The 26,890-nt window shown below is 44.6% G+C and overlaps 1 protein-coding gene across 1 annotated transcript in view; it reads left to right on the plus strand.

Annotated features, from left to right (window-relative positions):
* bcar3 (BCAR3 adaptor protein, NSP family member) overlaps window positions 1-26,890 on the plus strand; it is a 174,250-nt gene that overhangs the window by 25,575 nt on the left and 121,785 nt on the right. Inside the window, exon 2 of the mRNA XM_048539998.2 lies at window positions 22,370-22,498. The gene's annotated coding sequence lies outside the window, so the exon portion shown is untranslated. The remainder of the gene's footprint in view (window positions 1-22,369; window positions 22,499-26,890) is intronic.

A 26,890-nucleotide genomic window follows, 5' to 3' on the forward strand; every position in this document is an offset into this window, starting at 1 on the left:
AAACAGACCTGATACTGCAACTGAGAAACAAGAGACTTAAGCAGACAGGAAAAATCAACAAAATGAACTACCTAATAACGAAACCAGAAGGGACAAACACCCCCTGATTGTACAGCCTCCCAAAGGTATACAAACTGGAAGTAACCCTCTGACACACAGACTCCCTCCCACGCACACCACCACAGGGGTTAGCTGAGGAGTTACAGCGAAGACTAAAGCACCTCATCAGCAAGTCAATCCATTCAGCCCAGGAGTTCCTCAAATCCCTCAACGACACAAAAATAGACGGGGATGAGATCATGGTGTCATTTGATATTACCACTTATTCACATCGATCAACGTACCACCGGTAAGAGGAACACCAACAACGCTACTGAAGGATCTGGACCCGAATAGCACCATCTACACAGATAACATGCTGAAGTTACTGGACCTATGGCTCATGACCCACTTTACCTTTAATGGCCAGTAAACGGGACCCCTATGGGGTCACCCATCTTTGGACTAATAGTAGAAACAGTGATGAAGAGACTTGAAAGCATAGCTCTTCCACAGATCCCACCCAGACTATGGATCCAATTTGTGGACAACACTTTCATCATTGTGACATGAAGTAAACTAGAAGAAACACACCAACTTATAAACAACATTTTCACCAGTATCAAATTCACCAGAGAAGAAGGAAAGAACAAACAGCTCCCATTCCTCAACGAGATGCTGTAACGCAGGGTCAGTGGGGAATTTCCCCACTAGCAACGAAAACACACAACCAATACTCACTCATCTCCATAAATACAGATAAGGGAGACCACCAGTTTCATTGGGACAATGTCCAGATCCTAGGACAAGCCAAATAGGGACAGGCAGGGGAATTCCTGGAGATGTGGTTCTCCGCCAAGAAGGCCATCAATAAACACACAGGATTAGACCCTATAAATGCACCACTGCGAAGAAAACCCAGAAATGAGATAATCAACTCCAATGGACCCCAGAGTTTAAATAGCAAGTGGGAAAATGCTACAATGCTTCATCGGAGTCTGCACTGATAACGTTACCCAGCAGGGTAATGAAACGTCTGCAAGTTAATGATCCAGCTCAGCGAGCAAACCAACCAAGGCAGTCATCCTGGGACCACGTATGGTGAATGTTCATTACCATATCTGTATGGCAATAATAACTTTGAGTTAAGAAGACCAAAACTGCACACGGAGATAACAGGGTGTAGAGCTGGATGAACACAGCAGGCCAAGCAGCATCTTAGGAGCAGGAAAGCTGATGTTTCGGGCCAAGACCCTTCATGGTCTAGGCCCGAAACATCAGCTTTCCTGCTCCTAAGATGCTGCTTGGCCTGCTGTGTTCATCCAGCTCTACACCCTGTTATCTCAGATTTTCCAGCATTTGCAGCTCCTATTATCTCCAAAACCGCACACTGTACTGCAGGTACAGTCTAACCGAGATCCTCCTCAAGTTGACAGGTGAGGTGCCCGGAAGATTGGAGCATGGCTAACGTTATGCTTTTATTCAAGAAAGGCTATAAGGAGAAGCCTAGGAACTATAGACCTTTGGGCTTGTGTTGGAGGTGGGTACATTATTAGGAGATGATTCTGAAAGATAGGATTTACAAGCGTTTAGAAAGGCAAGGACTGGTTAAAAATGGTCTGCATGGCTTTGTGCAAGGGAAATTATGTCTCACAAACTTGGTTGAGTTTGTTTTGAGGAATTAACCAAAAGCATTGAGGACAGAGCAGCACATGTCTATATGGGCTTTAGTAAAGCCTTTGACAAGGTTCTGTGTGTGGGATTCAGGGTGAGCTTGCCAATTGGATGCAAAATTGGTTATAGTTGGAGAGAGAGTTTGCTTGAGAGTTGTTTTTTTAGAAATGGGTTCACTTTGTCATTTACATAAATGATTTGGATGAGAAAATAGAAGGCATGGTTAGTAAGTTTGCGGATGGCACCAAAATTTGTGGTGTAGTGAGGGGTGAAGAAGGTTATCTAACAGTACAAAGAAACCTTGATCAATTGGGTCAGTGGGCTGAGGAGTGGCTGATGAAGTTTAATTTGGATAAAAGTGAGGTGTTGCATTTTGATAAAAACAAACAGGCGCAGGACTTATACAATGAATGAGGTAGGGCTCTGGCTGGTCATACGGGCATACAGCACAGAAACCGACACTTTGGGATTATATTTGGGACTAGAGGGACCAAACTAAACTAGTCCCACCTGACTACTCCTGGTCCATATCCCTCCAAACCTTTCTTATTCATGTATATATCCAAAAATCTTTTAAATGTTGTAATTGTACCCACATCCACCACTTCATCAGGAAGTTCATTCCACACACGAACCACGCTCTGTGTAAAAAAAAAAGGTCTCATGTCTTTTTTAAATTTCTCTCCTCTCACCTTAAAAATGTGTCCCCTAGTCTTGAAATCCCCCATCTGAGGAAAAAGACAACTACCATTAACTCTATCTGTACCTGTCATTATTTTATAAACTTCTTTCAGGTGTTCTAGGACAGAGAGGCCTACAGGTTCAGGTACATAATTCTTTGAAATTTGTGTCACACGTAGATGGGTTGGATAAGAAGGTCTTTAGCACACTCGCCTTCATTGCACAGACCTTTTTGAGTATAGGAGTTGGAAGGTCATGTTGAGGTTGTACAGGACATTGGTGAGGCCTCTTCTGGACAACTGTGTGCAGTTCTGGTTGTCCTGCTATAAGAAGGATATCATTAAACTGGAGAGGATTCAGAAAAGATTTACTAGGATATCGCTAAGGGTGGGAGGTTTGGGTTAGAAAAATAGGCTGGATGGTCTGGGATATTCTTCACTGGAGTGTAGGAGTTTCAATGGTGACCTAATAGAGGTTTATAAAATCGTGAGGTGTGTAGATAAGGTGAAGAGCAAGGGTCTTTTCCCTGGGGTGGATGAGTTCAAAACTAGGGGACGTATTTTTAAAGTGAAAGGTGATTTTCTTTTAAAAAAGAGGATGTGAGGGTAACTTTTTTTTTTACACAGAGAGTGGTTCATGTGTGGAATGAACTGCCAGAGGAAGTGGTGGATGCAGTTACAACGTTTAAAAGACATTTGGATAAGTACGTGAATAGGAAAGGTTTGGAGAGATATGGGCCAAATGCAGGCAAGTAGGGCTAATTTAGTTTGGGAACATGGTCATCATGGACTGGTTGGACTGAAGGGTCTGTTTACATGCTATATAACTCTATGACCCTATAAGTGTCCAGTTACCATGTCCTTTTATAATTGCCAGCAGGTTTGTGTTTCCCAGTTTCCTCTCTCCCTCCTTTCACAAACAATGGAGTTACATTTACAACCTTTCAAGTTGTGCTAACCACTCTGGACTCCATAAGACCTTGGAGGATGACCACCAATGCATCCATTTCCTCCACCTCTTTCAATGGCCTGAGATAGAAATCCAGTCCCATCAGTTAGTCCAGCGCTAGTTTTTTTGCTGTTACTAATTTCTTTCCTGTTACTTCTAACAGAAATTGAACAATGCTCTTGTTTGAACAGTAAACTGCTATGTGTTGACAGATCGTGTTGTGCCTATGTTTTGACAAGATTGCTGCATGAGTTTTCTTAATGATTAGCTGCCTGTTTAGATGAGTAACAGATGACAGGCTACGAGCTGAAAGTAGTCCACGAATTCTCATACCTTGGTCCACCATCACAGACAGCCTCTCCCTGGACTCCGAGATCAACAGGCGGATCGTGAGCAGCCTCCACATTTGCGAGGCTGACCGAGAGATTCTGGGAGAACAAAAAGCTGACTACGCACACCAAGATTGCAGTCTACAGGGCGTGCGTCCTCAAGCACACTGCTTTATGGCAGCGAGACCTGGAGCCTCTACTCCAGACAAGAGCGGCGTCTCAATGCTTCCCACCTTCGCAGCCTGAGACGCATTCTGGACATCAAGTGGACCGACCGAGTCACCAACGCCGAAGTCCTCACCCAATCCCAGGTACCCAGCCTCTTCACCCTACTCCAACAACGCTGCCTCCGCTGGCTGGATGGGAGTATCCTGAAAGACATGCTGAATGGGGAATTGGTCATCGGCAAGAGAGCACGAGGATGACCTCATCTTCGTTTCAAGGACGTCTGCAAAAGGGACGTGAAGTCAATGGACCTGGACGTTGAGAGATGGGAAGACGTCGCAAAAGATCGTTCATGCTGGAGACGGGAACTGCGCAGAGGGCTGGAGCGAGGAGAGAAGAAACTGAGGCTTGCCGCTGAGGAAAAGCGCGCTTGACGGAAAGACAGCAACATGGCAACACTGGAGGAGAGTGTCTTCAAATGCAGTCGCTGCAACCGAGACGGTCACTCCTGTGTGGGCCTGTACAGCCACAACAGACACTGCGCTACCACCAGCAGCTGAATCAGAACTCCTCAGGTGCAGATCCATGGCCCCTCGAGACTGATGGATGCCACACACAGATGACAGGCTAATTTAGAAACAGTCCTTGTGCACATCTCCATTAATGGGCAGGGAGATGACAGAAAAGGTTGGTCCTCCCTGAGGCAGGATACTTCCCTCGTGCTTGCCAACAACAACTTTATTCAAAGTCTTGTCCTGAAGTTTTGCTTCAATTTCTAAAGCTCCCATTGCATCAAAAATGGCTCAGACCAAAGAAGGTCTTCATTCAAGCCAATCTTAAATTGCCATTACCATAAGTTGTCATATTTCCATTCATTCCAGTATACTTTTTATTTGCAGCTTTCATTCACTGATACATTTTGGGGGCAATTATTAATCTGTTAAATTGGCCTTTCTTTTCATTGACCCAGCATTTAGCAAGTGAAGACAGAGTGGTAGAAGCCTCTGAATAGAAACAGCTTAATGTGAATTGGAACACATTACTTGATAGGGTTAATTCCAACAGAAAAGATTTGATTAGAGGTAACTTTGTGAATAGTGACTGAATATCAACCAAAAATGGTGAAAGCACACACCTGGACTGTTAGGTGGAGAGCTCACCCTAGTTCGAGCCAATTTTAAGATGGTAGAGCAGGCTTGGGTGTAACGGGAGTTGCAATGAAACTGGATGAGGAGCTATTAATGACAGTGATTGCAGTACCACATTATTGGTGCCATGCAGACCCAGCTCCTACATCATGTCCATGCCGCAGAGAGTGGGAGGAGTCAAGCTGCGCAAATCTTTACCGTTTGCATTGAGAATCCAATTCACTGACAGCATGAAAGAAATTTATTTTTATATAGCAACTTTAAGACACCGCAAAAAACATCATTGCCACCAAAGTATTTTGCAAGTGTGGTCACTTCTGTAATCCAACAGCCAATTACCCCACAGCAAGATCCCACAATGTGATAATGACCAGACCATCAGATTTTAGGAATGTTGTTTGAGCAATAAGTATTTACCACAGTATCAGAAAGAACTCCACTGCCCTCCTTTGAAATGGTGTCATGGAACTTTTTATGCTCCCCTGAGAGAATAGGCAATGGTTGAATTCTGCTGAGCGAAGATGGAGATAAAAATGTTTCAGTCAGAAAATGACGAGGCTCATATCTTACCAGGTCATTAGATGTGGAGAAAACACAGGGTAGTGGAATTGAAAGTTATCAGATCAGCCACGACCTCATTGAATGACAGAGCAGACTTGATGGGTTGAATGGTCTACTTCTGCTCTGATGTCTTTTGGTCTTATGATAAACTTGCCAGTGGAGTGTGGGATTCCTGGAACCAGATGTAACCAGTTGATGCATTATGGGATCATGGCTGCTCCCCCTTACATCAATGGTATCTCCAGCCCTTGCTACTGCTTGGGTCTCCCAGTGCCACTGTCGGTCATCACTGAGAGCTGATGGCCTCCTTTGCTGTGTTGGTCAGCTCCTACCTTGGGAAATCACCCACCATACCAATAGACAGCAGGCATACAGATGACCTATCAGTGCAGCTTCTCAGTTGGCCAGAAGTTGCGTTACCCACTCAGAGCACATTTTGTGACCAGGAAATAACTCAAGGTCAGGGTCCCTACACCCTCAGCAGAACTTGCCAAAGAAGGGCATTGGAGTTCTTTCTGACGTAGTGGGAAGTATTTATTGTTCAATCAACATTCCTAAAATCATAAGATCTGGTCATTACCACATTGTGGGATCTTGCTGTGGGATAATTAGCTGTCAGATTTCATACATAACTAAAGTGACCACACACTTACAGAAATATTTCATTAGCTACCGTGTGTGGTCTATTAAAATTCTAAAAGTTGCTATATAAATATGCACTTCTTTCAGGAACAACAGCATGAATCAGATTCTCAACGCAAAGGAGAAAGGTTTGATAGCAGATTTGTTGAATGATGCGAAAGTTGCTTTTATTGGAAATGTCTGTACTTCTAAGTGGGATCTCAAAAGAAACTTTACCAATCACTCCACTTAAACAAGCAGTGCGAATTTGTTTTTCAAAAGAAAATCACTGGTTCGTATTGCTATACTTTTAATTTTTCAAAAAATCTATTTTCTAATTGAAAACCTGCTCAGTAATGTAATGACACACCTCTGGTACAGGTGGGCTTGAACCTTGGTCTCCTTGGCCCATATTGTTAACATAGGGTGTTGTTAACAAGCTGTAACTGTGAGTAAACACTCTTCTTTGAAGGGCTTAATTGCTCCACTTTGCATTACATCAGTCATTGTTGTTTTCACAGTAAGATAGCCAGCTATCGATTTGTGTTGAAGATTCTTCTGTTTGATTTACATCTTGTGGAGGTTTATTGCCAGCAGTTTGACCCTCCTGCCACTGTTATTGGGATCAGAATTTTTCAGACTTTGCGAGGATGGACTGGGAGGAGGGTGTCATTGGGCAAATGGGGCAGGAAAGCAGGTGGATCAGCACCCCTTGGGAAAATAATTGTGAAAATTGCAGCATGTTCTGGGGAGACGGGCCCTCTGTTCTGGGCTCTCTCTGACCGATGGAGAGGCCTTCCTGTGGCAGTGCCCCCTTTGTGACAATGAAGCAACCCCCCTCCCCCGGCCAGCACCCAACCACCTTGATCTCAGGTGTTTTGCAATTCTACTCTGATCCTTTCAATGGCATGTGGCCATCGATGTGCCTCTCCGTCCAGCTACTGTCTCCGAAATAGCTGCCATTTACAACAGCTGTGTACTGTCTCACTGATCGATTTGGCTCTTGATGGTCGCTGCTGGTCAAATAGACTCTCACCTCCTGCTGAAAACCTTCTGGTTTTGCCCCTGTTTGTGGGACTGCTGGCACCTCTACTAAATTCAGCCTCAAAAAGTCGCAGATGGTCATGTCGCTGGGCCAGTCATTCCAGAGATTGAGGTCAGTGGTGTGTGGACATGGGTTCAAATCCCATTCTCTCTAATTTCAAATTTTTAAAAAAAATCTGGAATGTAAAGCTCTTTTCAGTAATGGTGGCATGAAATTATTGTGGATTATCATTTTTAAAAAAAATCACTGATACCCTTGGCAGGAAATTTGCCATTCTTACCAAGTGGCTAACGTGGGACTCCAGGTCTATAGCAAAGTGGTTGCCTGTTGTTTGCCCTCTGAATTGGCCTGAAGTAAGACACTCCAATGACACCCACATCTTTCTCAATACCCAGAAGAACAGGCATTGTGATGCAGTCTGATCTCATTTACAGTCTGACACCTGCACACATGTACTTAATTTAAAAATAATCTAGTCAAGATAAATGAAACCATTTTACCACTCCTGCTGAGGTGGTGTGCATTGTTTTCAGAGTGTACTACTGTTGTCCTGATTCTCAGGTTATGTAACATCAGTATAACAGCATGTTACCATCACTGAATCCCCCACTATCAGCTTCTTGGGAGTTATCATTGACCAGAATCTTAACAGGACTCACGACATAAACACAATAGCTACAAGAGCAGGTCAGAAGCTCGGAATCCTGTGGCGAGTAACTTCCCCTCCTGTCTCCTCAAATCCTGTCCACCATCTACAAGGCACAAGTCAGCAGTGTTAAGGGATACTCCCCACTTGCCTGGATGAGTGCAGCCCCAACAACTCTCAAGAAGCCTGACACCATCCAGGACAAAGCAGCCCACTTAATTGGCACTACATCCACAAGTGTCCACTCCCTCCAACACTGACGCTTTGTACATAGTACACACTGCTGCTACTATGCGTTGCAGAAATTCACCAAAGATTCTCAGACAGCACCTTCCAAGCCTACGACCACTTCCATCTAGAAGGACAAGGGCAGCAGACGCATGGGAACACCACCACTGCTGAGTTCCCCTCCAAGCCACTCATCAGCCTGACCTGGAAATATATTGCTGTTCCTTCGCTATTGCTGACTATTCCAGATCCTGGAATTCCCTCCTAATAGCATTGTGGGTGAATCCACAGCAGGTAGACTGCAGTGGTTCAAGAAGGCAGCTCACCAGCACTTTCTCAAGGGGGAAGCTAGGGACAGGCAGTAGATGCTGGCCAGCCAGTGACACCCATATCCCACAAATGAATAAATAAAAACAGTTTCAATCAGACTCACTGCACCCTAGACAGTTTTGCACCTTCCTTTAAAGGAAAAGAGAAGTAACATGACTTTGGACTTGGAGGACACGACAGGCACCGAGGTGGCCTTACGAGATCCTGCAGTACTTGTTTTTATTGTAAACCCCAGGACCTGATGAGCAGTTTGTGTCTAATAGAATACAGGCTGTACAGATAATTCTCACATTCTTCCTCCAAAATAGGATTCGAATCTCACCAGGGCACATAGTGAAATTTGAATTCAGTAGAATCAAAAAGCGAGACTAATGGTGACCATGTAACCAATTTTTAAAAATCCATCTGGTTCACTAATGTCCTTAAGGGAAGGAAAACACCAAACGAACCAGGCCTACAAAGTGTGAAATTGGATGAACAGAGCAGGCCAAGCAGCATCTCAGGAGCACAAAAGCTGATGTTTCGGGCCTAGACCATTATCTCTGACCCGACCCAGGTCTGGCTGACATGTGATTCCAGACCCACAGCAATGTAGTTGACTTCAAATTGTGCCTGCCCCGCCCCCCCCCGCCCCCTGGGTAATTAGGGATGGGCAGTAATTGCTGGCCTGACAGGCCATGTAAACAGCCAAGAATAAACTTTTAAAATTGCTTTAGTTGATTCCGGCCCATTAGCTTGCTCCACCTTTTCAGTTAGACTGACTCTGCTCAGTTTCCCCATGTACCTGCCTGACCACCTTTACACCCTCAGCTAGCAAGTTCCTATCAGAATGAGCTTTCTCGCCTGAATATGCTTTAAGTCCATGCTGTACTCCCCTATGACTCTCAAAGCTTTGCTATTTAATGCCTTGAGCGCGTTGTGTTAATTGCGTGTCGAAGCAGGCTTGCACGCAGACAGGCGTGTGTAGAGTGCGGTAACCTCTCTGACAATCAATCAATGTTTCATACACGCCAGCACTACTGTTCGTGACAGCTGTTCCCGCCTATTACTTGACACCTGGGAGTGATGGTTTCAGATTAACCTAACGGAGTAAATCAGCATCTTCCACTCAGTGGTGAGTGGGGTTCCACAGGGCTCTGTCCTTGGGCCTCTACTGTTTGTAATTTTTATTAATGACTTGGACGAGGGAATTGAAGGATGGGTCAGCAAGTTTGCAGACGACACAAAGGTCGGAGGTGTCGTTGACAGTGTAGAGGGCTGTTGTAGGCTGCAGCGGGACATTGACAGGATGCAGAGATGGGCTGAGAGGTGGCAGATGGAGTTCAACCTGGATAAATGCGAGGTGATGCATTTTGGAAGGTCGAATTTGAAAGCTGAGTACAGGATTAAGGATAGGATTCTTGGCAGCGTGGAGGAACAGAGGGATCTTGGTGTGCAGATACATAGATCCCTTAAAATGGCCACCCAAGTGGACAGGGTTGTTAAGAAAGCATATGGTGTTTTGGCTTTCATTAACAGGGGGATTGAGTTTAAGAGTCGTGAGATCTTGTTGCAGCTCTATAAAACTTTGGTTAGACCGCACTTGGAATACTGCGTCCAGTTCTGGGCGCCCTATTATAGGAAAGATGTGGATGCTTTGGAGAGGGTTCAGAGGAGGTTTACCAGGATGCTGCCTGGACTGGAGGGCTTATCTTATGAAGAGAGGTTGACTGAGCTCGGTCTCTTTTCATTGGAGAAAAGGAGGAGGAGAGGGGACCTAATTGAGGTATACAAGATAATGAGAGGCATAGATAGAGTCGATAGCCAGAGACTATTTCCCAGGGCAGAAATGGCTAGCACGAGGGGTCATAGTTTTAAGCTGGTTGGTGGAAAGTATAGAGGGGATGTCAGAGGCAGGTTCTTTACGCAGAGAGTTGTGAGAGCATGGAATGCGTTGCCAGCAGCAGTTGTGGAAGCAAGGTCATTGGGGTCATTTAAGAGACTGCTGGACATGCATATGGTCACAGAAATTTGAGGGTGCATCCATGAGGATCAATGGTCGGCACAACATTGTGGGCTGAAGGGCCTGTTCTGTGCTGTACTGTTCTATGTTCTATGTTCTATGTTCTAAATAGCTCAGTGGTAGGTTCCGCCAAGGATTAAGATTCTGGTGCTGGTTGTTGCTTTTCTTTTATAAACTGGAGAAGTTATAACAGACCTCCAGCATTTCACTGCTCTGCAACCATGACAGGCATAATGCACATATACAAAAGTTCTAAAGTGAATCTCGTTATATAACTTATACTCAGATTGTTGATCTAAACTTTTAGATTGTTGATCTTAGTTTGTTGAACTAAACGTTGTCCAAATTAATCCTTTGAGCTGACTTTTTTTTCGTTAAGTCCAAGGTGCAATAAGTTTTATTTTGGAGACCTTTCCACTGTGAGGTTTAGTGCCTTTCTCACTGTACCTTACCAAACTCATCTCTTTAATTACCTGCCTGGCCCCTGTGATCTCCATCGTGTCCAGTCCCAGCTCCCTCTTAACACTGGCTGTTCTTGGTAACAACTTGCCGCTGAGCAGATAGCCCCAGAATTAATCAGTGCTATTGGTGCCTGTACCATCTTTAAAAGCTCATTGTTCACCTGTACAAGCATGGTCAGACTGGAACTGTTCTGTGTGGTTCTTGGCATTTGTCCCAGACGTGGCAAGCAGGGGAAGTCAGTGCCCAGGTGTGTGGGCAGGGACCTGCTGGGCATGGTGGCTCAGAGGTGAGACTTTCTGTGTCCTTGGACCATCAGTGGAGGACACAACATCAGACCGTAGTCTGAGGTTGCCACCTGGATGAGAGTAACTCAGCTGTCTGGAGGATGCCCAGCTCTGCAGGAAGGAGCTCAAGGACCTTCTGCACTCTGTTAGTCTAAGTGCCACTACCTTCTCTGATACCTCACACTTGCTCTACCTCAGCTACTGTGCCCACCTCCCACCAAGGCTCACAATCTGCCATTGTCTCACTATTGTCTGTTCCATCTTCCCTCATTGATCTAAACCACCCCAAACCCCAACAGCACTAATCCCGTCTGTCCTCACTGCTACTACTCACACACGCGGGACAACTCCTCAGCTGAACCACAGTCACAACTGTGCCATCCACTTTTATCTCCCTTTAATTCCTGCCTGTCTCTCATTCCAGAAGGAAAACAGCCCCTAATAAGGCAACAAGAGCCAGGGTGCCTAGTGTTCAGCTTCTTACCCCTTCTGTAGTTAGTAGCCAACTCCGAAAGCCACAAGTGGCTGGTTGACTGGCTATTTCCAAACCCCTGCATTATTATTGGAGACTGCCCTTGACTTGTTGCTGGGACACCCTCCCCTACTGATGGTTGTCCACCTGGACTTGATTGAGGTGTGCTTCCTTCCTTTGTGCCTGGGATAGATTGCAAGGCAAGGCAAAAGTAACACAAACCTGGTAGCTCTGGATGAACAAATGGAAAAAGGCAAAGTGAGGATACTGTGAGCTCTCAGAGAGGGTTGAGTGCTAAGAGAGTAAGTGAACTGGCCAAGTATTCAGCCTGAAGCAGTCACTGAGCTGGGCATAGAGGCTCCTTGCTGGAGCATTGCATTGATAGTCGCTGGTACAGCCTGAGGCTCAGCATTGAAGTTCAGAAGCATCCTGTAAGTGCACCAGGGATATGCCATGAGGCTTCCTAGAGGCTGGCACATGTCGGATGCCAGCGTCCTTGTAAGGTGTGTGGCCCACAATAAAGAGACACATTAGGCCATCAATAAGGCAGTGAACACGCTTTCATCACTGCCCCATTGGTAGCTCACTGCTGCTAAGCGAAAACCCACTATGTGCTTGTGAGAAATTCATTGTGCCTTTGCAAGGAACAGAAGGTGGAATGAAGTGCTCCTGATGTTTAAGACTTCCCCTCTGAATTGGCCAGAAAACTTACCAGATCTCATGGTGCTTGGACCACTATGAGAGTACACCCATTATGTTTTAATAACCAGTTTAATTCATGCTTCTCCAGAGATCTATTGTCAGCACCGGCCCTCAGCCTTCTGTGAATTCTCCTTCCTCCAGCTCTACCCCCTAGCTCATCCTCATTTGCCTTCACTTCTCTGGTGGCTATGCCTTCAGCAGCCGAGGCCATACGATTTAGCATATCTCCCACCCCCCCATCCCTCCCTGCAAAAACTCTACCTGTTTCTGTTTTTTTTCAAGATGCTCCTTTCAAATGTAGCTCTGACCAGGCTTTCATTCGCCTGTTCTGAGATTTCCAGTGCCTGGGAACAACCTCATGTATTAACCTAAGACAATTCGCTCTGTGAAAGGCGCTCTATAACAATAGGTTGTTGTTGACCTGAATGCCATGCTGGAGTGGAGTCACAGAAACTGACAGCATGGACAGAGATCATTCAGCCTGTTGTGGTGCTAGCTCCTAAGGAGAGCAGCTCTGCTTGGTCAAATACCTACTGTCTATAACTCTCTCAACTCCCGCCTGAGTATCTGGTCAAGTCCCCTTTAAAGTAATTTGTAGAATCGTCAGGGACCACACGTTCAGGTGGATAGTTACAGACTCTGACAACTCTTGAGTCAAAACCTGATCTCTGAGTGAGTTTCTCACAAGCACGTAGTGGGTTTTCACTCAGCAGCAGTGAGTTACCAATGGGATGGTGACAAAAGCGTGTTCACTGCCTTATTGATGGCCCAATGTGTGTGGAGCACACACCCCACAAGTGTGAGTCATGTATAAACAATGAAGAATATAATGGATCCAAAACTGACTCTTATGGCCCACCACTACAAATCACTTCCTGATCCAACACATTCATCCATGGCTGGAATAACATGGTGTAGAGCTGGATGAACACAGCAGGCCAAGCAGCGTCATTGGAGCAGGAAGGATCCTGGATGCTGCTTGGCCTGCTGTGCTCATCCAGCTCTACACCTTGTTATCTCGGATTCTCCAGCATCTGCAGTTCCCTTTATCTCTTATCCATGGCTGGTCTTTGTTTCCAGCGACTAAGCCAATTCTGAATCTGTGCAGCCTCTTCTCCCTATCTATCTCAAAAAACAAAACCTATCTCTTCCAGAATTCCACATGTGCCACAGCTACTGTACTACCTTGATCAACTTTGTCTGTAACTCATCAAATCTTACAAACAAATTAGACACAACAGGGGGGTTAAGTAGGCGTTTAGCACGATTGCCTTCATTGCTCAGACCTTTGAGTATAGGAGTTGAGAATGTAATGTTGAGGTTGTATAGGACGTTGGGTGAGACATTTTCTGGAGTACTGTGTACAGTTCCAGTTGCCCTGTTACAGGAGGGATATTATTAAACTGGAGAGGGCTCAGAAAAGATTTACCAGAGTATTGCTGAGTATGAAGGGTTTGAGAAATAAAAATAGACTGGAAAGACTGGCACTTTTTTCACTGAAGTGCAGGAGGTTGAGGGGTGACATTATGGAGGTTTATAAAATCATAATGGGTATAGATAAGGTTAGTGCCAGGTGTCTTTTCCCTAGGGTGGATGAGTTCAAAACTGTGGGGCATATTTTTAAGGTGAGAGGAGAAAATTTAAAAAGGATACAAAGGGCAACTTTTTTTATATACACAGAGAGTGGTTCATGTGTTCAGAATGACCAGCCAGAGGGGTTAGTGGCTACAGGTATAGTTACAACATTTAAAAGACATTTGGATAAGTACATGAATAGGAAGGGTTTGGAGGGATATGGGCCAAGAGCAGGCAAGTGGGACTCGTTTAGTTTGGGAACAGCACGGACTGGTTGGGCTGAAGGGTCTGTTTCCATGTTGACTAACTCTGACTATAAATTTATTCTTGACTCTTCTTGATTAAGCTGTTGTCCCTCATGATCATTTCTAATACCTTCCAAATATTCAACAGACCTGCATTTTCCTGAATTATCCTTGTTTTGTTTCTTGAGTTATGACGTGACATTGGCCACTCTCCAGCCCTCCAGACCACCTCCAGTACTCCTGCCTCCAATCAGGATTGATTATTACCTGTATCTCTATCATTTCTACCTTTACATCTATCTGTGATTTAGAATGCAGTTAATCCACCCACATGACATGCCCACTTTGACCAACGCTGATCTTTGGAGCATATCTTCTCTGTTACCACCCTGTCTGTAACTCCCCTCTGTTGGTGTAACCTTTACATATCTGCCTCTCAATTAAGAATTTCTCTTTCAGCCCTAGTTTTTCTTCCCATGGGCAACGACTTGCACTTTACAGGTCTAGCAAATGGCTTATGATTCCATTAGATGTTGCAGCTAATCTTTTCTTGTAATCTCTTTGCCTCCTGTATTAACATTTTCAATTCTGTCCTCTACTTTCCATAATCTTTCTGGTTAGAAAATAAATCGTGCTCCTAACGTTTGTGATAAGCCATCTTTATCTGTTTTCTTTTAGCTTTTATTTATTATTTCATCCAAGTAATGCCTTAGTTTTTTGCTCCAAATGAGTGTGCTCAGTTTGTTGCTGAGCTGGTCAGGAGGGAGTACTCTCCCCCCTGGCTTCAGATTCAAGTTTCACTTCAGGACTTGAACACAAAGCTCAAGCTTAGAAATTGAGTGCATTACTAGTGGGAATGCCGCAGTGGCAGAGGTATTGTCTTTTGGATGAGATATTGCTCTTGTCTGCTTCAATGAGTGTAAAGAATCTCATTATACTGTTTCAAAGAATGACAAAGGTGTTGTCCCTGGTGTTCTGGCCAATAATTATCCTACATTATCACTTATTATCGCATTAATGTTTGTGGGCATTTCTTTGTGCAACTGGTTTGCTGTGTTTCCAACATTCATTCGCAGTGCTATAAAGTATTTTGTTGACTGAGAGGTCCAGTGCTTGTGAAAGGCGCTTTTCATCGCTTTGTTACTTCTTTACCCTGGGATCACCTTTGGCAATTCACCAGGCCCACATTCCTCCTTCAATCCCTGAATTAGCTTTTGAGGATTTCAAAATTTTCTGGTCTTGTTTGTACATATTTGAACCCAAGCTATCACAAGCTTGATGAAATGTCCTCTACTTGCCAAACTTCATGTCAGAAATGGATCCAACTCTGGTTCCTTCCTTTTTGCCTTCAAACCATACTGAAGGAAGGAAAAGATAGTAGGAACTGCTGATGCTAGAGTCAGAGATAACAGTGTGGAGCTGGAGGAACACAGCAAGCCTGGCAGCATCAGAGGAGCAGGAAAGCTGATGTTTTGGGTTGGGACCCTTCTTCAGAAATGGCTTTTTCTGAAGAAGGGTCCTGACCTGAAACGTCAGCTTTCCTGCTCCTCTGATGCTGCCTGGCCTGGATGGATGAAGTTGTTAACTGTGGAAATCTGGGATCTTTACCTGCTCTGCCCTATATGTGACTCCAGACCCATAGCAATGTGTCCAAATTCTTAACTGTCCTCTGTAGTGGCTGTGCAACTCAGTGACCTTCAACAGTTTCCCAAAGGATGGGATCTAATTGCTCCCCCTAACAGTGATGCCTGTGTTTCATGAATACATTTTTAAAAATCCAGTGATGTTGTCCTCACCGTGCCCTCTGAACTCCAGATATCCACATGACATCACTGCAGGATTACCTCTGGGAGGACATTTAAGTCAGTCCATTCAGAGATGTCATTGCACACTTCTGGAGTAGGGAACGCTATCACTGGGCTTCAAGAGTTTCCCCTGCCACAGTTTCTTAGAGTATATCTCAGTCCCATACTCAACCACTTGTAGCTGCTTCATCAAATACTATCTTTAGACCATAGAGCAGAAGGCCATTTGGCCCACTGGATGGACTCCACCATTCACTGAGACTATGGCTCACCTGATCATCCTCAATTCCACTTTCCTGCCTTTTCCCCATAATCCCTAGGCTGGAGGTGGGAATGTTCCCTGATGATTGCACCACGTTCACCACTATTTGTAACTCCTTAGATACTGAGTGAATCTGTATCCAATTCAGACCTAGATGTCAGTCAGGTTCGGGTTGATATATGGAAAGCAACATTCATGCCTCAGAAATGCCAGGCAATAACCATCTTCAGCAGGAGAGAACCAACCATTATCCTTTCACATTCAGTGGCATTACCATCGTTGAATTCTCCAACTGGTCATAGAGTCATATAGAGATGTACAGCATGGAAACTGACCCTTTGGTCCAACTCGTCCATTCCAACCGGATATCCTAGATAATTGTAGTCTCATTCTCCACATGTGACCCCTATCCCGCTAAACTCTTCCTCTTCATATATTCGTCCAGATGCCTTTTAAATGTTGTAACAGGAATGCCCTTTGCAGGGTTGATATGGACTCGATGGGTGGAATGCCCTGCTTTCACACTACAGGGTTTCGATGATTCTACCATTCCACCCCCCCATCCCATCCAAGAAAAGCTGCTAGTTGGCTTGGCAACTTGGCAATTATTCACCATAGGCCATGTCCATCTAGATAATTTGCAAATGAGCAGTCAGCTTAAAGGGGCAGGCCAGACGAAATACCTGGCGCAGTTAAACCTCACCTTGATGTGTGAAGCTGACATTGCCCGTCAGTGATGCCACAGGAGGTCATCTCTTACATACCACAAATTTTATTGCAATATTCTACATCTTCAGAAGGACTTGTGTAGAAGCAGGTGCTCACTGTGCCTCCAGGATAATATCAATGTGACAGATATAATTTATAAGGATGCAGTCAGTGATGAAAAGAAAGAGAACCCTCCAATTCCCTTTTAATAAATGCTGGAAATCTGAAACAAACATAGAGAATGCCAGAGAAACTCAGCACCTGTGGAGAAAGAAATGGAGTTAATGTTTCAAGTCTGATATGACTCACGTTCAGAAGTGAAGCTCAGAAGAGTCAAACCAGATTTGCAAAACATTAACTGAGTTCTTCTCTCCACAGGTGCTGTCACTCCCAATCCCATTCTCTGGTCCCAGCTTGAGCCTGTTCTTCCTCATTGGTGCTGGCCAGATAATCAGATGCTAACAAACTGAAAACATTACTCCTGTTACTTAACTATCCTAGCCATCACTGTAATGTTAGAACATCTATCCTCGATGTGATGGTGATCTGATCACAATATTACAACACAGCACAGAAAATCATTCTGATAATAGCTTTTGTGTGTGTGTGTGTGTGTGCGCGCGTAGGGTTGTAGGGGTGGGCTGTGTGTGCGGAGCTGGGTGGAGAGGAGGTGTGTGTGGATTTGTGCGTGTGCGCGCGGGGGTGGGTGGAGAGGAGGTGTGTGTGGGTTTGTGCGTGTGCGCGCGGGACTGGGTGGAGAGGAGGTGTGTGTGGGTTTGTGCATGTGCGCGTGGAGCTGGGTGGAGAGGAGGTGTGTGTGGATTTGTGCGTGTGCGCGCAGGGGTGGGTGGAGAGGAGGTGTGTGTGGGCTTGTGCGTGTGCGCGCAGGGGTGGGTGGAGAGGAGTTGTGCGTGGGTTTGTACATGTGCGCGGGTTTGTGCGTGTGCGCATGGGGGTGGGTGGAGAGGAGGTGTGTGTGGGTTTGTGTGTGTGCGCATGGGGGTGGATGGAGAGGAGGTGTGTGTGTGTGCGCGCGGGGGTGGGTGGAGAGGAGGTGTGTGTGGGTTTGTGCGTGTGCGCGCGGTGGTGGGTGGAGAGGTGTGTGTATGTGTGTGTGTGTGTGTGTGTCCCCACATTCCTGTCACACACAAGCTAGCAGGTGATGATTGGAAAGCACCTGTGGATAAAAGCATTTCAAAAACACCGGATACCACAGCAATTGAAACTTGTCTCCAAACCATACAATGTTTGAGCAGTCATAACATTTACAATAAGATAAAAGAAACAAAAGAATAGAACCACCGCTCTGATCGTGAAGCAATTCCCACTGGTACTGCTCAGCTCAAACAGAAGGTAACACTGATAAAAGGTTCAGAATGAAAGGATTCTGTCTCCTTTGTTCACTGACCATTTATAACCAATTCAAAGCTAAGCAAAGATGTAGTTTACAGCAAACCAGCAGATTTTAAGCATGTCACCACCATGAGGAGCAAGTCAAGATGCACTGTCACATTTGTGTTCTTTGTGGATGCTGAACATGTTTGACGAAGGACTTAAGTTAATGTCCCATGATAAAACTTTAAAATGCAAGAATTGATCCACCACAGTCTCAGAAGAAAACACGTTGCTTTCAACCTTATGGCCTCTGTGTTACCTGTGTGATCACTGCTAAGCCACTTTTAACATGTAGGAGATTGTTTCTCCTACAAACAGTGCTGCCGCTTCAGGAGATATATCTGAAAATTTGAATTTCGATAATTTTTTTTTGTTGCTGGGAAGAAACGCAAGGAGTTACATTGAGGTAAATGAACTGAATATGGAACTTCTGTGACAGAGAATTCCACGGACACCCCCCCCCCCCCCCCCACTCTCTGGGTGAAAACGGTTCTCCTCATCTCAGTATGGCATGGAAACGGACCGTTTGGTCCAACTCGTCCATGCCAACCGGATATCCTAAATTAATCTAGTCCCATCTGCCCGTCTGAAATGGCCTATACCATACCCTGAAACTGTGACCCCTGGTTCTGGCTTGATCACTGGGAATGTCTTAGATAACAAAGTGTGGAGCTGGATGAACACAGCAGGCCAAGCAGCATCTTAGGAGCACAAAGCTGATGTTTCGGGCCTGGACCCTTCATCAGAAGGCTCCAGGCCCAAAACGTCAGCTTTGTGCTCCTAAGATGCTACTTGGCCTGCTGCATTCGTCCAGCTCCATACTTTGTTATCTCGGATTCTCCAGCATCTGCAGTTCCCATTACCATTGGGAATGTCTGCCCTGCATTTATCCTGTCTGAAGGAAAAACACTGTGGATGCTGGAAATCTACAGCAAAGAAGGCACAGTAATGGCTCTGCTTCTTCAGGCAGCCCAGGAAATTTGTCATGTCCATAAGGTCCCTCACTAACTTCTACAGATGCATCAGTGAAAGCACTGTCCGGCTGCATAGCGGCCTGCTATGTCAACTGCTCTGCCTAGGACTGTAAGAAACTACAGAAGGTGGTGTGCACAGCCCAGACCATCGCGGAAGCCAACCTTCCGTCCATGGACTCCATTTACACAGCTCACTGCCGCAGAAAGGCTGCCAACATCATCAAAGACCCATCGCACCCCAAGAGTGCACTCCAACAACCTCCTTCCATCAGGCAGAGGATACAGAAGCTTAAGCACATGTACTGTTCAAGTACAGCTTCTTCCCTGCTGTTATTAGAGTGATAAATGGACTCTCTAACATCAAAAAATACTGATCTTGTTCATGTTAACCTTGCCTAGCACATGTCCTCTGCAGTGCAACCTGTATGCCTCACTCTTCCAGGTTATTTTTTCACTGTATGATCTTTAGATTAGATTCCCTACAGTGTGGAAACAGGCCCTTCGGCCCAACAAGTCCACACCGCCCCTTGTCGCATTCCACCCAGACCCATCCCCCTATAACCCACACACCCCTGAACACTACGGGCAATTTCAGCACGGCCAATCCACCTAGCCTGCACATCTTTGGACTGTGGGAGGAAACCGGAGCACCCGGAGGAAACCCACGCAGACACAGGGAGAATGTGCAAACTCCACACAGACAGTCACCTGAGGCAGGAATCGAACCCGGGTCCCTGGCGCAGTCCCTCTCTATTGGGCACAAGCTAAGTTGATAAACTAGTGTTCCTTGTGCTTGTTGTACATCTAATGGATACCAGTTCCTACCCTACAATGATCAGCCATAATACTGATATAAAACAAATTGCAGCCCTCTGTTAATTTCTCTGTTACAGACTTTATCAAAAAAAAACTAATCTGCGAAAGCATATGCAATACATTTCAACTGCTTTCAGTACTTAAACATTTGCAATGATGGCTCCATATCAAATGTAGCTAAGCCTTTAATAGCATTGTGGAGTTGACAATGAAATTCTGAACATTAAGTTCCGCCAACAGTGATAATTTAAGAGACAATGGGAACTGCAGATATTGGAGAATCTGAGATTACACAGTGTTGAGCTGCATGAACACAGCAGGCCAAGCAGCATCTTAGGAGCAGGAAAGCTGACATTTCGGGCCTAGACCCTTCATCAGAAATTTTCTGATGAAGGGTCTAAGCCCGAAACAAAGGCCTGCTGTGTTCATCCAGCTCCACGCAGTGATAATTAAGGGTTGTTGGAGGCAATAATGCTCATGTGGACATACTTAAGATTATGTCAACAAACAAATTGAAATTGATGGATCAATTTTTTTTGTTCAACTTTCAGAAACATGCAGGCAGTTTTTTTTTTAAGGGTAAAAACTTAAATAACTTGAAAGCTCAATAGTTTACAGACCTTGTCCACCCTTCAAGAACCTTTACATCAACGGTAAACTATCATTGCTTGCATACTGTTAGGTAATCCCTTTGCTTCAGTTTAAATAGATCTGTTTGAACTCAGCACTGAGCTTGCATGTGTTCTACTCATCTTGTATTTTCCACTTACATGAGTCACATTCTGTAACCATTCCCAAAGCCCACGATGAAAGCACTTTCTTCCAGAGATGGGGGCAGGCCTGCCACACTCCATGAATATCCAAGACATTGCTTTCTGAGGCATCTTGCTCAGTACTTCCTCCCAGCCTTATCTAACAAGTTATTGCGTACAGTTCTGGCCTGGTCGCCGCGTTACAAGAAGGATGTGGAAGCTTTGGAAAGGGTGCAGAGGAGATTTACTAGGATGTTGCCTGGTAGGTCTTACAAGGAAAGGCTGAGGGAATTGAGGCTGTTTTCATTGGAGAGAAGAAGGTTAAGAGGTGACTTAATTGACACACATAAAATAATCATAGGGTTAGATAGGGTGGATAGGGAGAGCCTTTTTCCTAGGATGGTGATGGCGAGCACGAGGGGGCATAGCTTTAAATTGAGGGGTGAAAGATATGGGACAGATGTAAGAGGTAGTTTCTTTACTCAGAGAGTAGTAAGGGAATGGAATGCTTTGCCTGCAATGGTAGTAGATTTGCCAACTTTAGGTACATTTAAGTCGTTATTGGATAAGCACATGGACGTACATGGAATAGTGTAGGTTAGATGGGCTTGAGATCGGTATGACAGGTCGGCACAACGTCGAGGGCCGAAGGGCCTGTACTGTGCTGTAATGTTCTATATTCTATGTTCTCATTATTTTCTACCATTCACTGAATTTCTTGTCCATAGTTTTCAGTTCAATCAATGCACTTCCACATAAAGCTTATCATGATCGCAATCTGATTGTATATAAGGAATTCCCCTCACAGTTGAATGTGTGTAGAATAAAGTCCAATGTGGTAAAGTCACCATAGCCCTACCAGGCTATAGGGTTGCTGTCTCATTAGAGCGAGATGACTAGCAGCGGTTTAACCTGAAGCTCATCATGCCTCAGGTGAGGGGAAGTGGTTGAGAAGGAGAGTCCTTCACATTATCCTCAGTCAGTAGTGGAAATTGAACTCTCACAGTTGGTGTCACTCTGCATCTCAAACCAGCCATCCAGCCAACTGAACTAACCAATTCTCAATGTGCAATATTTATCACTGTTTGTACAGTATATTGAACTCTTAATGCAAATTATAGTGACCTCAGTCTGAAATATATAGTATACAGATTATAATTGAGGTATGTGGAAGATTTCGCCAGAACTACAGGATACCATATGTACAAGAAATTCCAATCACAGTCTACTTAATAGAGCATACCCATCACAGTCCGAGTGACACAGCCCAGGGCAGGCACAGTGCTGCTCCTCACGTGGGTCCCAGGCACCACCGCAACCGATCACAGCTGGTGCCTGAGAGCCCAGGCCCTGGCTAGTTGGCCCTCAACGTTTCCCCCCCACCCCCACCAATCCCAGACCCTGATATAGTTCCCTATCACACCCCCTGCAAAAAAATTGTACAGTGTGTAAGCTGGGGTACTGTTCTCACTTTTAACTTGTTGCTCCTTTTCTCCCCAGGATCTGCTGCATTTGACAGAGGCTGCCCCAAGGCAGCTGGCAATTCAGAATCAGACACAGAGGACTGATACTGACTCGTGCATCTACCTTCTTCAGGAGAGAGAGGGAGAGAGAGAGAGAGACGGAGAGGTATGCTAGTTTACCAACTTTTCGTCAGTTTGTAGAATAATGCTGGATTATAATTTTAAGGCACTTTTACCATTGGAAATCAACTTGACTACCTTCACAGTTGAGTTGTTTTCTGACGTTAAAGGTGCTATGTTATTGAGAGTTGTCTTGTTCCAATCTATTTTGGCTGAACAGTTCTAATTAATCAATTCCTGGAATTGCAAATTGAGGGTAGCATAAATAAACTGGGCCTATATTCTCTGGAAGTTTGAAAAATGAGAATAAAAGGTGACATTAAATTCAAACAGACTTACAGGGAAGATGCTAAAAGGTTGTTTCTCCTTGTGGGAGGGTCAAGGACCAGATAGTATAATCTCAGGATAAGGGATTCTCATTTAAAGCAGAGATGAGGGGGAATTCCTTCTGAATGAAGGTAGTGAATCTGCGGAAATCTCTATTATACAGAGCGCTGTTGAGTTTCGGTCATTTAAGTATATTCGAGCCTGTTGATGGGCAGATTTTGAATCAATAATCAAGGGTAATGGGAAAGTGGAGTTGAGGGTTATCAAATTAGCCATGATGTCATTGAATGGCAGAGCAGACTCAAGGGGCTGAATGGCCTACTTCTGCTCCTATTTCTTATGTTTCAGATCCCTGTTGATTTGGGTTTGTCACATGTTTCCTGCTGAACTAATGGCCCAATTACAATCAAAACTTGGTAAAGAATTCAGCGTGTGCAATTTCACTGATGGACCAGGGTAGTATTCCCTCCCAGTATTTCAGAAGGTTTTGGGTCACTCCAGAGATTTGAACACACTCCAGATTAAGAATAGTGAGTGCTACATTGTTGAAGGTATTATCTTTCGAATCTTGGTAGTGTGAATGTACAGAGGAATCTTGGTGTCCATGTACATAGATCCCTGAAAGTTGCTACCCAGGTTGATAGTGCTGTTAAGAAGGCTTACAGTTTATTGGTAGAGGGATTGCGTTCTGGAGCCGTGATGTCATGCTGCCAACTGTACAAAACGCTAGTGCGGCCTCACTTGGAATATTGCATACAGTTTTGGTCACCCCATTACAGGAAGGATGTGGAAGCATTGGAAAAGGTGTAGAGGAGATTTACCAGGATGTTGCCTGGTATGGAGGGAAGGTCTTATGAGGAAAGGCTGAGGGACTTGGGTCTGTTCTTGTTGGAGACAAGAAGGCTAAGATTTAATAGATACATACAAGATGATCAGAGGATTAGATAGGGTGGACAGTGAGAGTCTTTTTCCTAGTATGATGACATCGGCTTGTACAAGGGGGCATAGCTGAAATTGAGGGGTGATAGATTTAAGACAGATGTCAGAGGCAGGTTCTTTACTCAGAAAATGGTAAGGGCATGGAATGCCCTGCCTGCCAATGTAGTTAACTCAGCCACATTAGGGGCATTTAAACAGTCCTTTAAACAGCTACAGGTGATCTGAAATCAATCAATCTCTCCTTTAAACATACTCACAGAAGACTAAGCTTCCTCAGCTGACTTTGATAGAGAATGCCAAAGGCTCACAACCCTCTGAATAAAATAAATCCACCTTATATTGGACCTAAGTGGTATCCCCTTCTATTTTTAAATTGGAGTTTAGAAAAATGAGTTCTGGCCTCCCCAGCCAGTGGATACAACTTATTTGCATCACCTCTCATTCATTGCATCAGAGCAGAAAAATTTTCCTCTACCCTGGCCAATATTTAGTCCTCAAACAACAGCTAGACACAGATAATCTGGTTATTTATGTCATTATGCTTTCTCTTTGGGCTTACCATATGCAAATTGGCCACTTTGCTGTCTACATCAAAGCAGTGGCTACATTTCAAATGCTCTTGATTGGCTGTAGGGTTCCTTGAGTTATTGGAGAAAGATGCACAACACCAGCAGGGGCTTCTTACTTTTCTTCAGTTAGCCCTCTTTAATTCCCCCTCTGATGTTACCTATGCGACTCCTGAATTTTCTGATAGCATCTCGTACTTAGTGGTGAAGCTGATGAAATTATTGAGCCTGTTAATCTCAATGAATATCATCAACACAGCTGTTATTCAGGACTGTGGTTTAGGGAAGACAAATTGTGTGCTCTTTCCAACACAGTAATGTTATGACCAAAACAAAGATCCATTAATCCCTCCTGCAGAGTGGAAGGGATTATTGAAATAGTAAAACCATCTTGCTTACAGCCACCTCAGCTGTTGATATCGATATTACAGATGGAGTCAATGTGTTTATCTGTATTCTGTTCACGTTTAACAGTGACTTCAATGACTGTGAATTGCTCTGGGATATAACTGTGGTTGTGAGCATCGGGATGTATCATCGTGAGTAGTTGTATTCACATTGTGCTGGTTGACTTGATGCCTTGTTCAGCTCTTCAAGGTGGGAATCATTATGCTCCTGAGATGCTGCTGGGCCTGCTGTGTTCATCCAGCCTCACATTTTATTATTAAGGTGGGAAACATCGTTGTTTGGCATTAGAAGAGTTTCATGTCACAGTATTGATCCTGAGCATTTCCTGCTTGGTTACAATTTGATAGTTCACAGTATAACTCCGTTCAATTGGCTCGACCACCAGCTGCAGAATATTTCTGTTGCACCAAAATGAAATTGCAGTTTCATTGTGACCTCACTGCATCAATTTTAAAATTCACTGTCAACTTGAGCTAAATTATAGCCCGTGCATTGATATGGACTAAGAATTAGCCATATTTCACAGCATCTCTTTCCATTAGAGACTGGGGCTGTTCAGGGACACCACCACACATTATGGGAAAGAGATGGGCCTCCATGAGCTACCACAGCCAACACAGATTGAATCCAAAACAGCAGTGTTATTCTTCAAAAAAATCTAACCTATTGGAGCTGCTCTATTTTGCTGGAGTGTGCTGAAGGATTTGTGGCACCTCTGCTGCTGCCCAATCTGTCATCAGCTGAATCATTACACACAGTGCGAGTGTGACCTCTCAGTCTGACTGGGGCGAAACATGGCTGATGGAGTCACCACTTTCATTCTTCAGAGTCATGCCTTTAAACTGTCGCAATATGCACTTTTACGTGCAAGTGTAGGATGGCTTCAATGGCTTACGATGGGCTCAGTGTATGCTACTTCATCGTGTTTTGCTGTTCTTCCTTGCGCAATGGGATAGTTCCTTACAGAGCATTGTTTCTCTGAGCCAATGGAGAGATCCAGTTCACAGGATGGGTATGCTTCCTTAGTGAGGCTTTTCTTGCTGGCTATGGGAGAAGAAGTTTGAAAAACTCAGATCGTTCATTGTCGCAAAAAGGCAAGTGGGCCATCTGGAGGTATGTGAACTCAATAATATAAACACAGAAAAGATTAACTTGCAACAGCAAGATCATAGCACAGAGGTGCAACCTGATAAGGGGCATTTCCAGGATGCCAGGAAACAAGTCTTTGCAGAAAAGATTATTTAGAAGAACGAGGGGGGACTTCATAGAAACATTAAAAACCCTGATTGGACTGGACAGGTGAAAGAATGTTCCTGATATTCGGGAAATTGTTTGTCTACCTTGGATTCCAGAACTAGGGCTACAGTCTAAGATTAAGGGCCAAGCCATTCAAGACAGAGATGAGGAAGAATATCTTCACTCAGAGTTGTAAACCCTTGGAATTCTCTCCCACAGGAAGCTGTTGGGGCCAATTCATTAGGTATATTCAAGAGGGAGCTGGACGTGGCCCTTGCGGCTAAAGGGATCAAGGGGTATGGAGTGAAAGAGGGAGTGGGATACTGAAATTGCAGGATCAGTCTTGATCATATTGAATGACAGAGCAGGGTCGAAGGGCCAAATGGCCTCCTCCTACACCTAGTTTCAATGCTGCTATGTGTTTTTAATGCAATCACTAAACTTGCTTAGCATCACAGAGGCTGCACTGTATACCAGCTACAGCATGTACATCAGCAGCTTGCTGCGGTCATGCCAATGCAAACCCCCAGGCAACTGCAAACAGAACAAACCAGCAGAAAGTCAGCATGGGAACATTATCGCTGGCAAATTCCTTCGCACATCTCACACCATCAGTAGTAACAACAACAGCTTGAAATTACATAGCATCCTTACGCCATAAACTATCTCAACACTTTGTGGGAGTGTAATCAGACAAAATTGAGATATTGAGCCGTATGAGAAACTGCGAAAGATGCCCAAAAGCTAGGTCAAAAAGGTAGATTTTAAAGAGCAATTTAAACAATGTGAGAGAGGCAGAGAGGTTTAAAAAAGCAATTTCCAAGCTTAAATCCTAGGCTGCTGAAGGCATGGCTAGCAATGATGGGCTGAAGGAAATCTAGGAGCGTGTGCTGATTATTTCAGTGTTCCCTCATCATCACTAAAACGCATTATGTAATAGTTTTGTCAACAGAAGCCTGCAA

Source organism: Stegostoma tigrinum, chromosome 8 (genome assembly GCF_030684315.1).
Source record: "Stegostoma tigrinum isolate sSteTig4 chromosome 8, sSteTig4.hap1, whole genome shotgun sequence".
Lineage (NCBI taxonomy): Eukaryota > Metazoa > Chordata > Chondrichthyes > Orectolobiformes > Stegostomatidae > Stegostoma > Stegostoma tigrinum.